This window comes from Lissotriton helveticus, chromosome 3_1 (assembly GCF_964261635.1).
Source record: "Lissotriton helveticus chromosome 3_1, aLisHel1.1, whole genome shotgun sequence".
NCBI classification, from domain to species: domain Eukaryota; kingdom Metazoa; phylum Chordata; class Amphibia; order Caudata; family Salamandridae; genus Lissotriton; species Lissotriton helveticus.
This window is the reverse complement of record NC_136061.1, coordinates 1,738,016,579-1,738,030,318: the sequence shown is the minus strand read 5'-3', so window position 1 is coordinate 1,738,030,318 and position 13,740 is coordinate 1,738,016,579.

The window sequence follows — 13,740 nt, the reverse complement described above, 5'->3', positions numbered from 1 at the left end:
ACAGAATAGTACTCTGCAGGATTCCACGCAGTTACAAAATAACTCTGAGAGATTTCATGGAGTTCCACTAACGGGCAGAAAAGATGAACGTTGCACTACAATTTAGCACTGATAGAGTATTCCATGTGGAAAAATCAGTGTGAACAGGAACATGCGCTGCATAAGAGCGTGCAGCCAATCAAGTTGATTTTGCTGCTGCTCAAGTAAAAAACCTACTTGAGAAACAGCCTGCTGACTGTGATTGCTTGCGCTACCACTCGCATTCAAAACATGCACCGGAGGGCTTCCTAGCGACCAGAAATCACGATAGGGGGTGCCAAATCCCACCCGCGCTTAGCTGCCCACTTGCTGGAGCCTCATGTTGTTCCTGTTGTCATCATCTTGCTTGAACTGGATAAAAGTTACGCCCCGCGGCGATTGGCGGAATTGGGGCAGAAATCTGCATTACTAGACTCCACAAGCGTAATTACAAATTCTGCCCAGGCAAAATCAGGATTGTGAATTCCTCCCACATTTAACAAGTATAAAAATGTGAACTGTCTGGTCATTTGGAATGACAAGATAAATACTTTTCAATGGGGTTTTGATTTCTACAACGCTGCAAATGCAATGGCCACTCTCTTCAACAGCTGCCTGCATTTGCTTCGTTTGTGAGGATCCTGTTTCCTATAAGATTGTTTGATTGAATGCTTGTATGCTGTGCCAAGTCTCAGCTCAGGGTTTACCTATAGGGTGAGCATGCACTGCGGCAAATCCTAATTGCAGTCCACTGACACTGCTTTGAGGGAGTGGGCCTAAGAAGCGCCCCTGCAGTAGCTAAAGGAAGCAGGCATGACTGCTTGGCAGGCCTACCTCCCACTATGCAAAGGATTTTAGATTATGGACCCATTAATCAGGTCTGGCCAGAAATTCACGGGCAGACATTTGCACTTCAGAGGCCTCAGTTTGATGGCTGGGGAGGGAGCTGCCAGAAGTGAATGAAGGTCCACTCTTGTTCGGATGTGCCATTGGCCTTTACATTTCCCACTAAACAGATGCTCGTGGCTTGGGGCGCTCAGTAGAGATGGCCTCTTGAGCAGGTCCTTACATCTTGTTACCCATACATACTGGCTCCGTTCCAGGGACTCGCTAGCTTTGCCTTGACTGTTAAACGTGTCTGAAGGAACCACACAACTGCCCCCGGGAGTGTCCATTCCGACAGGTCTCTTCCCGAGTCCCAGTGTGGGAAACAAGGGCCAAGAAGCCGTCTTCTGTCCGTTGTTGAGGACTGATGCTGGAGCAGAACACGTCTACGTCAGCACCGTAACCTAAGTGCCTTTACAGACCACCAGTGGCAGAGCTGTCCAGGAGTCATAACGGCCTTTCCTCTCAGCTCCTCGTTAGATGGCCCTTTCAGTGAAGCATCTGCAGTCAAGTGGGCTCCATTTTAGGACCGTCCATCCCAAGCAAGCAACCCAGTTACAGCACAGCGGTACCGCTGTTAATAGGGAAAACTTTTAATTGCCTTTCAGTGAGCTGTGGTGAGACGCTGAGTGACTTGAGACCCATAATAAAGGCTGCCTTATATATATCCTTCCCAAGTGATTCTTAGGCACGTAGATGCAGCTGCCACGTCTCTTTGCATACTAGAACCTCAGCAAGCCTACTTCATTTGTTGCCCCTGCGGGGGTCGCCTAGCAATCCTCCTTAGTGCCCCACCACAAGGAGCATTCCGAGACTGCACCATTTCGTTCGTGACCAGGCCCCTACCTTGAAAGACCTTGTCGTCTCAGTATCCACAAGTCTGCCGTAGTGTTTAACATGGAGGCGACAGCTGGTGCAGCACTAAGACCAGCAGCTCCACGTTTCAGCATCAGGACCCTGGACAGCGACCACAGAGACTTCCACAGGAAGAACTGTTCATAATAAGCACTGTGGGCAGCATCTCGAAAGACGGGCTCAGAGCCGCGTACTCGGCATCAGCACCATGGACAGCATCTCCAGAGTCCTGCATGATATTCAACACGCGCACGCAGGAAAGCACCCGCTTAGGGTTCCATTAGGATGAACATTACAGCACCGTGGACAGCGTCATAAAATAAAGGTACTTAGTATATCGCTACAGAGTGGTCAAAAGAAAGTGCTCAGCGGGAGTACCCCGAGCAACATCTTTCAAAGGCAGACATCTATAGAGACGACTGAACTCCACCACGAACCGCATCTCTCTATACCGGCCAAGGTCATCAGCCCAGCAGGCAGCACCCCCAGATCAGATGATATGGAAAAGAGTGCAGCACCCTGGACAAGGTCTCCGGAGACCTCCACAGAGAGAGCAGCACAGGACCAGGGACTGCATCTCCAGACACTGCCGCGGAGAGAGGTGTACACTACATACAAGGGATATTTTCTTTAGAGACTCGTGCACAAGCACCTTTCCAGCACTAGCTAGAGTGTACTTTTGCCTATGAGTTCAGGTTAGCATCTGAGGAAATTAGTGCTTCTGCTCAAATGGTAAATAAAGTGGTCCAAATAACTATTTTCTCATTGGTCAAGAGGGATGTAATATGCAAGTTTAGCATGTTTTTATCATCGGCTGCTAAACTCAGCATTCCTTTACTCCTTTGACTATCCCTTACCAACAATTACAGTGGGAAGTCCAAAGGGATTGCAGATGCATCTAAAATGTAATGTTGTTAAATAAAATTCTTTACAACGTGCAAAAGTAATATATCTATAGAATGCAAGAGACAATGAAACAGGACGAGGCCAGCCACCCCATCCATAAACTTAAGAGGGTTCACGCTTGGCGATCAAACCTTCAAAATTAAAAATCAATTAACATTAGTAATACACTTTATCAGAAAATCAACATACCTAACATAACAATATCTTACCTTTAGACTTTCTCCTCCAAACAGAACGCATTGTAGCTAGATTGTGCACGTGTTCAAGCAGGACATCTTCCATGAAAGAAGCTTAGAGAGCCGGGAGGGACAGATTCCTCAGTCATGCACCATGCGTTCTCAAGCATGTTCTAGTAGGTTACAATGACCACGAAGAAACACTTGTTGGTCCGCCTCCATGTTAGCCTGGTGACACAAAATACATAAGATATCATCAGCAGAGCATATGAGTGAGGGCTTATTCTTCATTGGTGCACAGTAACGAAACCTCTGCCCCTTGCTCTTATAATGAGTTCTGGTGGAGTACACCTTGCCAGTCAGCCTGGCCTCCAAATTCTCTGAGGGGAAACCTACAAGCGAAGGTAAGATAGGCACTATGGCCCAGATATACTAAACTTTTATGCAACACAACTCAGCAAGAGAACTTCCTGCACTGTGTGTATGAATGGGAGAGAGCAGAGTGTACCATGTTTATTAAGATATGACACACTTCTACTGTCTCCTAGCATTGGTGCACGTGTGGCAGTCTAGGATAATTGCAGGCACACTTGCACCCTGATTCATGGGTGCCGGTATTGTTGTCAGAATAGTTTTTGTTCAGGGAACACTGTTTTACAGACTTTAGTAAATCTGTGTTTCTGCCAAAGTACATGGGTAGATGCATGGGAATGCACATGCTCCATCCATGTAATGCCTCCCATTGCAAAATAAGTCAAGGCAATGCTAGGCACTGCCTTGCATTACCTTTTTTCAACAGAGCTATGCGAGAACATGCAAATTAAGCTTTGCACAGGTTTGTACATCCTAAAATACATTCTGCATTGCAGCTGCTCCAAACCCGTGGTGCACCTACGACTCAAAATGTTGATAAATGTTCGCCCAGGTACTAGAGCTGAGCGGTTGGGTGGACGAGTGCAACACTTCCTGCCTCAATGAACTTGTAAAAATTCCTCTCTGAGATGCAGATAGAGTCCCTCTGTGTTACAAAGAACGCATCTCAAAACCAGACAAGACTTTGCCGGATGTATGACATTACAATGCACACTTTTACAACGCATACCTTTACAACGCATTTTTTACAACGCAACATCCATTACAACGCATTCCATTACAACGAAATTTTAAAAACTACATTTACAATGCATTCCATTACAACGCATATTACCTTTACAACACATACCATTACAACGCATTACATTACATTGCATGTTTGGTAAGTATTGGATAGTGTAGGGGTAAAAATTACTATTCTAACTCCAGGGGGGTGCAACAGTGAGGTAAGTGTTGGATAGTGTAGGGGTAAAAATTACTATTCTAACTCCAGGGGGTGCAACAGTAGGGTAAGTGTTGGATGGTAATGTTATGCGTTGTAATGGTATGCGTTGTAATGACTGAGTTGTAATGACATGTGTTGTAGTGGTGTGCGTTGTAGTGTCAGGCGTTGTAATGGTTGCGTTGTAAATGCATGCGTTGTAATGGATGTTGCGTTGTAAAAGTTTCGTTGTAATGGTAGTGCGTTGTAAAAGTTGCGTTGTAAAGGTTGTTTCCCGACTGTGCCTAAGACAGTAAGAAGAAAGATAATACTTTTATTTCTTTTATCTTCAGGCGACAATTGGGAACACAGGAGATGAAGAAAGGGAACACAGGAAGACATGCCCTGCCAAAGCCAGCATAATGCACCCTGCTAAGGATTCAGTGCCACTGCCCATCCAGAAGGTAAACTAGTTGTTCATGCTATTTAGAAGAATGTTAAAGACATACTTAAATGGGCAAACCAAAATATGGAAGACTTGGTTGAGAACTTTCTGGAAAATGTACACTTGTGGCAAGTGTTGGCCCCAGCTTATCTTTTTGTTTTAACATTGTTAATTCTCACAACATAGGTGAGTAGGAAGAACATGCATTCCCTTTTTCCAGGTCAAGTCCACATAAAATCAGTGTCAGTTGTAGGTTTGCATAAACCAAGGACCAGATTGTTACTTGACATAGAAGAGGGCTGTGGTATTGTCTAGGTAGATCTTAACCACTCTGTATCTCATCACTGATAGGAAGGCTTTCAACATCAGGAAGATTGCATTGACCTCCAACACATTTATGTACATGGATGATTCTGACCTGTCCCTCAAGGCAATTATGGAAAGTTCCACACAATGTGTATCTTATATAAACTCTGATGAGTCAGTGGTGGCCATTAGCTACAAATGGAGAAGGCAACAAGGAAGTTGATAGCATGTGCATACCCTACTTTGCAAGCTTGGCATATGTGGGTAATGTGGGCACATGGAAGTGCCTACGTTGTTGGGTAAGCTGTGAATCAAGGATAGCCAGATTGGGATGTGCGGCCATCGGTCTATATTGTCTGCTGATGGAGCTACTAGAAATGCATGTGGAACCTATCATGGGAAATTACTATAATGCAGGATGCCTGCAGGCTCAAAACCTCTGGAAGAACTAGGATGCCACATTTTCATTGGTTCATTTTCCTTGGTCCAGGAATATTATAATGTATGGGTGATTTCCATTGCTCTCTCTGGAGGAGGGAATGCTTTTATTCAACTGGATGCAGATATGGGCAATATGAATTGAATTCCTTTGTATGTCAACTTGTGATTAATGGGAAAGTTCATAGAGAATCCAAGGTTACATATGGCCCTTAGGGTCAGGGCTAGAATGGGCTCTGTTTTCTCCCGTGATGATGGTCGGTTGAAACAATTTTTCTGGCACAACTGGCAATGGACCTTTAGCAGAAAGTCCACTGTCATTGCCAAAATCTCTGTAAGCAACTGAAGTGGGTCATTGAGACCAGATCTTCTTCTGATTCTACCTTCTTCTGCTGAAGGACTTAGTCCTAATATGATCAAACAGGCTCACCCCACTGAAGGGGAGGCCAATGATCTTTCCAGGACCAGGTCTGAGAAAATGAGCCATGACGTCAGGTCCGGATTGAGCAATAATATCGCTGAACATAGTCCAGGAGTAGGTAAATGTACCAGTTAATGTATCATAAGGATGGATTTCAAAGCTGACAATGATTTAATTGGCACTTAGTCGTCTCAGTAAGAGACCACAAGAATGGTAAGTATTTTTGCTGAAAATCCCCAGACACATCGCAATTAGGTACAACCCCTCTTTCTTGTTCATAGAGGCTGCCATTGCCATCACAGTTCCAACTGGAGGATTCCCAGGCAAAAAGTCTTGACTGCACTTAAGGACCCTGTGGTTATTGCTGAAAGAGTTGTAGATAACAGGCTTGTCAATAATAGGCTCTGATAAATGAATACTACGAATTTCCAGAGCCTACCTTAGAACATGCTGCTAAATGGCTGGGCCTGACCTCTCTAGGAGAGCTGTTGCAGCCCCAAACCCAGATGTCCTCATTACTTGGCGTGGGAACGGTGGTCTCATAAGCCTGTGCTTACAAAGTTTAGTCCATGACAGAATGGTAGCGCTTTGTTCGATGAAGGTTCTTTTGGTCACTGATGCCAATCTACAGGCTGCAGTCTAGGACCTAAGTTCAACTTTGTATGCATTGTCTCCTCACCATGGTGCATCCAGCGCAGATAGGGACAGTACACTCAATTACACTAAAAAGGCTGTGCCTTCAAAAGAGGTGTAAACTCTGACAGGTCATTCCTGTAATTAGGAAGTTCAAGTTCAAAAGTAAAGTTTATTTAGACCTCGGGTCTCTAAACCCTATAAGCTCATTTAAAAAATGTATTTAAAGAAATAAAAATAAAACAATTCTAAAAAACTAGAGAATTCATCTTCTTATGTCATATAAAATCAAAATACCTGTGGATAAAAATCTTTCTTAAAACATCATTCCCACAAATTTTTGCAGGCAGAATTTTGAAACAATAAAATTTCATATTAGATCGCAATACTCATACCTTCACTTAACTTATAGTCAAGCAGGAAACCTATTTACAGCCTGCATCTATTTACCAATAGCTATTGCAGTATCTAAATTTTCCATATTGGCAAGTAGCTCCCATGCTTGTGTATGCGACCGTACATCATATTTTATAAGGGTCGGACTTAAAAACAGTTTACGGTGGTTTAAAATATTACATTTCGTCACATTCTTACATGTACATTTTCCATCAGATTGCATTAGACCTGATTTTATTATGCTGCTTGACAAGGCCGGATTAATACCAATTCTTATCCTTAAAACTTCCATTCTTAACCATCGTTCCGGTAATTTGTCTAGATAGGGGTAACTGATTTCTTTCTCCCAGCTATTTCTCGTAAACTTTCCAGAGTCTTTCTTACTCAGGTACTCCCTATCTACCGCTCTAGACAATTCCTTCCCCTGCAATTTAAGTACATTCTTTATTATATATATTTGGAAGGTTAGCAGATCTATTTTAACGTTCAAGTGATCACAAATGGTCCAAAGTTTACTTTTTATAGCTTTCGTCCATTTTAACTCACTGTTCAGAATCTCCTACATGCAACATTGGGACACTTTTGTAACCTCCCCTGAACCCAAACGTTTTCAGAATCTTAGTAAGCTTAGTTGCACCCGGACAGTCCATGCAGTCAAATTCTAGCTCCAGTCTGATTGCTTGGATCATTAAAGAACTAGGGAGGGACAATAATGATTTTAATCATTTCCCTTCATCCTTATCCCAGGCTCTTTTACCATCTATACAAAGAATTTCTGCACCATAATGGAATTGCGGGGGATCTTTGCATTGTAGGCTGTTAGCAATTGTCTGTGGGACATACCACCATAGCTGCGGTTAAACTTTTTCAGCCCACAAATCGCTAGTTGTGCTTTTATTTTCTGCGCCTCAAAATGCATGTCCCACTTTAAGAAATTAACAAACCATATTCTGAGGTATTTATATTCATTTACAATATCTACTTTGGAATTACCCAAATACCAATTGAACTTTGTATTCCTCTTCCCAAAGCACAGTATTTTTGTTTTGTCCATGTTTACTGTAAGACTTTTGTCCAAGCAGTATGAGCTGAAGAAGTTGCGCTTCCTTTGTAGACCCATCTCAGTTTGATCCAACATTGCTAGGTCATCGGCATACAGCAAACAGGACAAGTGCTTCTCATTCACTTTTGGGCTTGCACATCTGGCAGACCCCAAGATAGCTGTCAGGTCTGCCAGAAATATGGCAAAGAGTAGCGGGGCCAAAACACAGCCTTGTCTAAGGCCATTATTTGTCGCTATTTCAGGTGTTAGGCCCCCTGATGTATCTTTAATTACCGGTGCCCAACTTTGGCTGTGCAACTCCTGTATTACCAACAGGTGATCCTCAGGGGCCTCATAGTTTCTCAGGCATCCAACAAGCATGCCCTATCCACCAAATCAAAGGCTGTGTGAAAGTCCACGAAGCAGCAATACAGCTTTCCTTGCTGCTCTAAGGACTTCCGCGCAACTGCCCATAGGGCAAAGCGGTGAACAATAGGAGAATGTCCTTCCTTTAAGCCTCCCTGTTCCACTGGCACTACCAACTGCTGCTCCACCCACTACTTTAGCCTACCCAGGATTATTTTGGAGAACATCTTTTTCTCCGATGTCCAGCAGGTTGATTAATGTATAGTTCCTTGGGTCATTCCTATCATCCTTTTTATGTAGTGCTCTAATAATCAAAGGTGGTGTTGGACGGAGCGTTGACAATACAAACACTCACCCCCAGTCAACTGATCTGGGTTTAATCCATCACCGTTCTTTAGCTCACTCCGCCACCCCAGTTCAGACATGGCCATATGCAAATCAGTCTGACCCTGTGCCTCATGGGAACAGTCCAGCCCGAACTGCCAAGCCATGTCTTTCCTGGACCGGAATCAAGCTTCCCAGGACCGGTTTCTGGCATTACAGCCGTCTTCAGCCGGGCTTGCTTGACTCCAGTGGCAAAGTGAGCAAGGGACTCATGTCTGAGCATACCCTGCCAACTTAGGGCGAAAAAAGAAAAACCAAAGGTGGTCCCTTGCTCACTTTGCCACTGGATTCAAGCAAGCCGGGCTGAAGACGGCTGAAATGCCAAAAACAGGTCGTCGGAAGCTTGTTTCCGGTCCAGGGAAGGCATGGCTTGGCAGTTCGAGCTAGACTGTTCCCATGAGGCACAGGGTCAGACTGATTTGCATATGGCCATGTCTGAACTGGGGTGGCAGAGTGGGCTAAAGAACGGTGATGGATTAAACCCAGATCTGTTGACTGGGTGTGAGTGTTTGATTGGTTCAGATGCTCTGTCCATCACCACCCCCTTTTGTACCACAGTGGTCTAATAATCGCCGCGCTCCAAGATTTTGGGATCCTACCTGAATCTAAAATAGCCATAAACATATGGGATAGGAATCCTGCCCACCAATCTATTTGAGTTTTAATTATGATGGCTGGGAGATTATCAGGCCCTGCTGCACGAGATAGGTTTAGCTTTTTAATTGTTTCTTTTACTTTTTCTGCTGTGAAAGCTGTTTTTAAATCTTCTATGGACCCTGTCCAATAAGGTTTTTCCTTAAGTATTTCAGGTGCTCTACTCAGCTCAAGGTAATTTACCCATTTAGCCTCCTCCACAACACAGTACATATTTCCTGGGGTCCTACCTGAGGCTTCCTGAATCAGCCTCCATAACCCTTTTACATTTTTAGTTTCTATTGTCTCTAGTAGGTTTTCCCAACATTTTCTTTAAAGATCTTTTTCTGCTTCCTCACTAGATTTTTATATTCTTTCTTCAAATTGTTCAATTTTACTAGGCTTTCCTGATCGTAACTTAACCTCAGGAATCGCTCTAATTTCCCTACGGACCATTTTTTATTCTGACAAGCTAAGTTTAACCACTTGTCTTGCCTGAGTTGTGTGTTTGCCTTGTCCTGTTTCTTATTTTTTAAACGCACTCTTAGACATTGCACGGCCTTTTCTAACTTACCCACGTACAATGCTACCTGGTGTCCTTTAACTCTATCCATCTTTATATTTTGTTGAAAACTTGCTAGTTTCTCAACATACTCTTCGGTCAACCTAGTAGTCAAGAGTTTGGGGTATTCCAGATTTTGGGAAGCAAACTTTCACGCTGGCTTATTGGCCCCCTTAAACATTCACAATACAAAGCATTGTGATCACTCTCCTTACGTGCAATAGTTAAAACGGAGCCATGGTTTGAAGTCTCAACTCCATCTTTCATTAGAGGTGGACTGAACTCATTTTCAAGCGGGGACAGGGATACTGGGGGGAGGAAGCACTGTGGTACTTAACTAACTTGCCGGAGAAGGTACAAGATGCCAGGAACTGCCCAACACCCTCTAGGAAGCATCCTCCATGGTGCAGTGCTCTGGGCCATTTTCTCTGTGGTGCTCAATCAGTGCTCTTGACAGTTGTTTGCCTTTGCCGCTCATCTTTAATATAGCATGGGCGAATGGTAAAGGGTTCCCTCATTTGGATAAGGTCCTCCCCCCTTGCCAATTAGGCATCGATGATGATAAATGCTATTGCACTGGAACCGGAGGCTAATAATAGGTTGATCCTTCTCTCAAAGCATTTAAGAGGGGTTTCAGTTCAGGATTAAGTACACTGTGAGGGTCAAGGGTGCAGCCAATTTGGAGGAGAGCTACGAAGGACTTCGTAACTCCTGCTCCCTCTGCTCCTGGTCTGGTGGGAGACACGAATCTGATGTATCCGCCCTGCCACCCACTACCTCTGAGGAAAGACGTCCAGGGGAGGTTCCCATGGATCTTGAGTACTGCGGAGGGGGACTGCCAGTACTGCAAGAACTCTCGAGAGCACTGGGGCTGCACCAGGGACACTGCTACAGCTTTTAGCCCTCTTGGAACTGGTCTACCATAGAAGGTGGTTTTGTTCCATTCTCTTTGGTGCAGTACACTTCAGAGTTCAGGTAACCTCACAACAGAAATGTTGTCACTGGATATCCATAGAGGAGTGCATGATTGGAGGTAGTAGCCCGCAGTGCTGCTGTATTTTCTTGTACCACCATTGTATTGTGTTAGGACTGTTCATGTGTCTGAACGGTGATGAAGGCCGGCCTTGCTGATTAAATGGAATACTCCCTCTCAACCGCCATATACACATGAAGGGAGAGGAGCTCAGTCTGAATGACAGATGTGCAGAAGTGGAATGAAACTACCTGATAGTGTTGGGACAGTGACTGAGAGCGCCCAAAGAAGGAGTAAGGGCTAACTCCGTGGTTCAAGTCTTAGAGTCACCGTTCAAATGGAGGCTTGGGGTCCTGCAAGTCTGTGACCTTTCTTTCCAAAGGAGAGACTCTCACCATTCAGTGCCGCCAAGCCTTGGAACATCCATGCACAGATGAGGAGCTTGCCTCAACTCCACAGGGAAATGTCTTCTCGGTAGCAATAGAAGGCTTGGTTCCCAAATGGCCCTCAGCTCCTATGTGCTCACGCCCGGATCACTGACATAATATCGATAACATAAATATCGATGTAGCAAAATATCGAGTGAAAAATATAGAATACAAAAATATCGTACTCCTATCTCCAAACAGGTAAGTGCAAAAATATCAAATCAAAAATATCGTTGTAAAAAATATAGATAGTCAGAATATCGAATTTTTTAAATGTCTTAAAAGTAATTGAAAAATAATAAAATATTAAATGTAATTAATTTAAACATACTTAAATACTTAAATAACCTTAAAATGAATAAATAATTAATTTAAGTTGAAAATAAATAAACATACAATTTAATTGTTAAATACATACATATATATAAACATAATATTAATAAAAAATTATACAATATTTTTACCATAGGTTAGCGGGACAGTAAAATTTACTATTACCACTCCACTGAGTGCAGTATTAGAGAAAGCGTTGGATAGCGTAGGAGTTAAAAATACTATTCCCGCTCCAGTGAGTGCAACAGTAGGGAAAGCGTTGGATAGCAGGAAGGTAAAAATTACTATTCCCACTCCAGGGAGTGCAACAGAAGGGAAAGCGTTGGATAGCGTAGGGGTAAAAATTACTATTCCCATTCCAGAGAGTGCAACAGTAGGGAAAGTGTTGGATAGCGTAGGGGTAAAAATTACTATTCTCACTCCAGGGAGTGCAACAGTAGGGTAAGCGTTGGATAGCGTAGGGGTAAAAATGATTATTCTCACTCCAGGGAGGGCAACAGTAGGGAAAGCATTGGATAGCGGGAGGGTAAAAATTACTATTCACACTCCAAAGAGTGCAACCGTAGGGTAAGCGTTGGATAGCGTAGGGGTAAAAATTACTATTCCCACTCCAGGGAGTGCAACAGTAGGGTAAGCGTTGGATAGCGTAGGGATAAAAATTATTATTCTCACTCCAGGGAGGGCAACAGTAGGGAAAGCATTGGATAGCGGGAGGGTAAAAATTACTATTCACACTACAAAGAGTGCAAAAGTAGGGTAAGCGTTGGATAGCGTAGGGGTAAAATTACTTTTCCCACTCCAGTGAGTGCAACAGTAGGGAAAGCGTTGGATAGCGTTGGGGTAAAACTTAATATTCCCACTCCAGGGAGGGCAACAGTAGGGAAAGCATTGCATAGCGGGAGGGTAAACATTACTATTCCCACTCCAAGGGGAGCAACAGTAGGGAAAGTAAATACTTCATGTATAATTAAAAATAAATTAAATATTAATACCAATTACAAATTAATTTAAATTAATTACCAATTTAATATATTATAATAATAAATTAATTAAATATAATAAAAAAAGAATTACAAAAAAATCATTACCTATTAATATAAATTAATTACCAATAACAATTAATTAATTAACAATTGAAAAATAATTAACAATAAATTAAAAAAATACCAATTAATAAATAATTGTTTTAACTAATTACAATTAAATTGCTTCCCACCCAATTCCCCTATAAACCCACAACCCGCTACAGAAAATAAATTAATAAAATGAACATAAATATCAATTAATAAATTAATACAAATTAATTACCAATTATATTTTAATTAATTACTAATTACAAATGTATTAATAATTAATTCAAAATAAATACCAATAAATAAATTAAAATATTTAATTAATTTTAATTAAATTACTTCACACCCTATTCCCCTATAAACCCACCACCCGCTACAGACAATAAATAAATAAAATAACATAATTATCAATTAATCAATTAATAAAAATGAATTACCAATTATATTTTAATGAATTACCAATTAAAAAGTGATTAACAATTAATTCAAAATAAATACCAATAAATAAATTAAAATATTTAATTAATTATATGTAAATTCCTTCCCATCCTATTCACCTATAAACCCACAACCCGCTCCATAATTATATTATGCAAAAATTAAATACCATGAAATTAATAATTAAAATAAATTATAAACTAAAAATACACTTTTAACACATATACTAACATAAAAACACTTACATATTATTAAAAATATAATGATTAACTTACTTACCTAAAATTAGATATTTTTGTTGTCTATATTCTGTCCGTCGATATTTTTGTTGTCTATATTCTGTCCATTCTATATTTTGGATTCGATATTACTGCTATTCTATTCGATATTTTTGTAATCTATATTCTGTCCATTCGATATTTTGCCCATTCTATATTTTTTACTCGATATTTTGCCCATTCTATATTTTTTACTCAATATTATGACTGTATACCCTCACGCCCCTTCTCTGTACCATGACAACTGGGCTTAGTTGGAATAAGCTCTTTCATAACAGGAGAACCAGGAGAAAAATGATCCTGTGGCCAGATACTTTCACGTTTCCTGGACTCAGTCACACTACTTGAGTAGTGCCAGTGAGGGCGATGTCTACATCAGATGGAAAGGGCCTCAGGATTCCTTAATACCTCAATTACAGAAATGAGGCTCAGTCCCTGCCCTTTGCCCAATAACTTG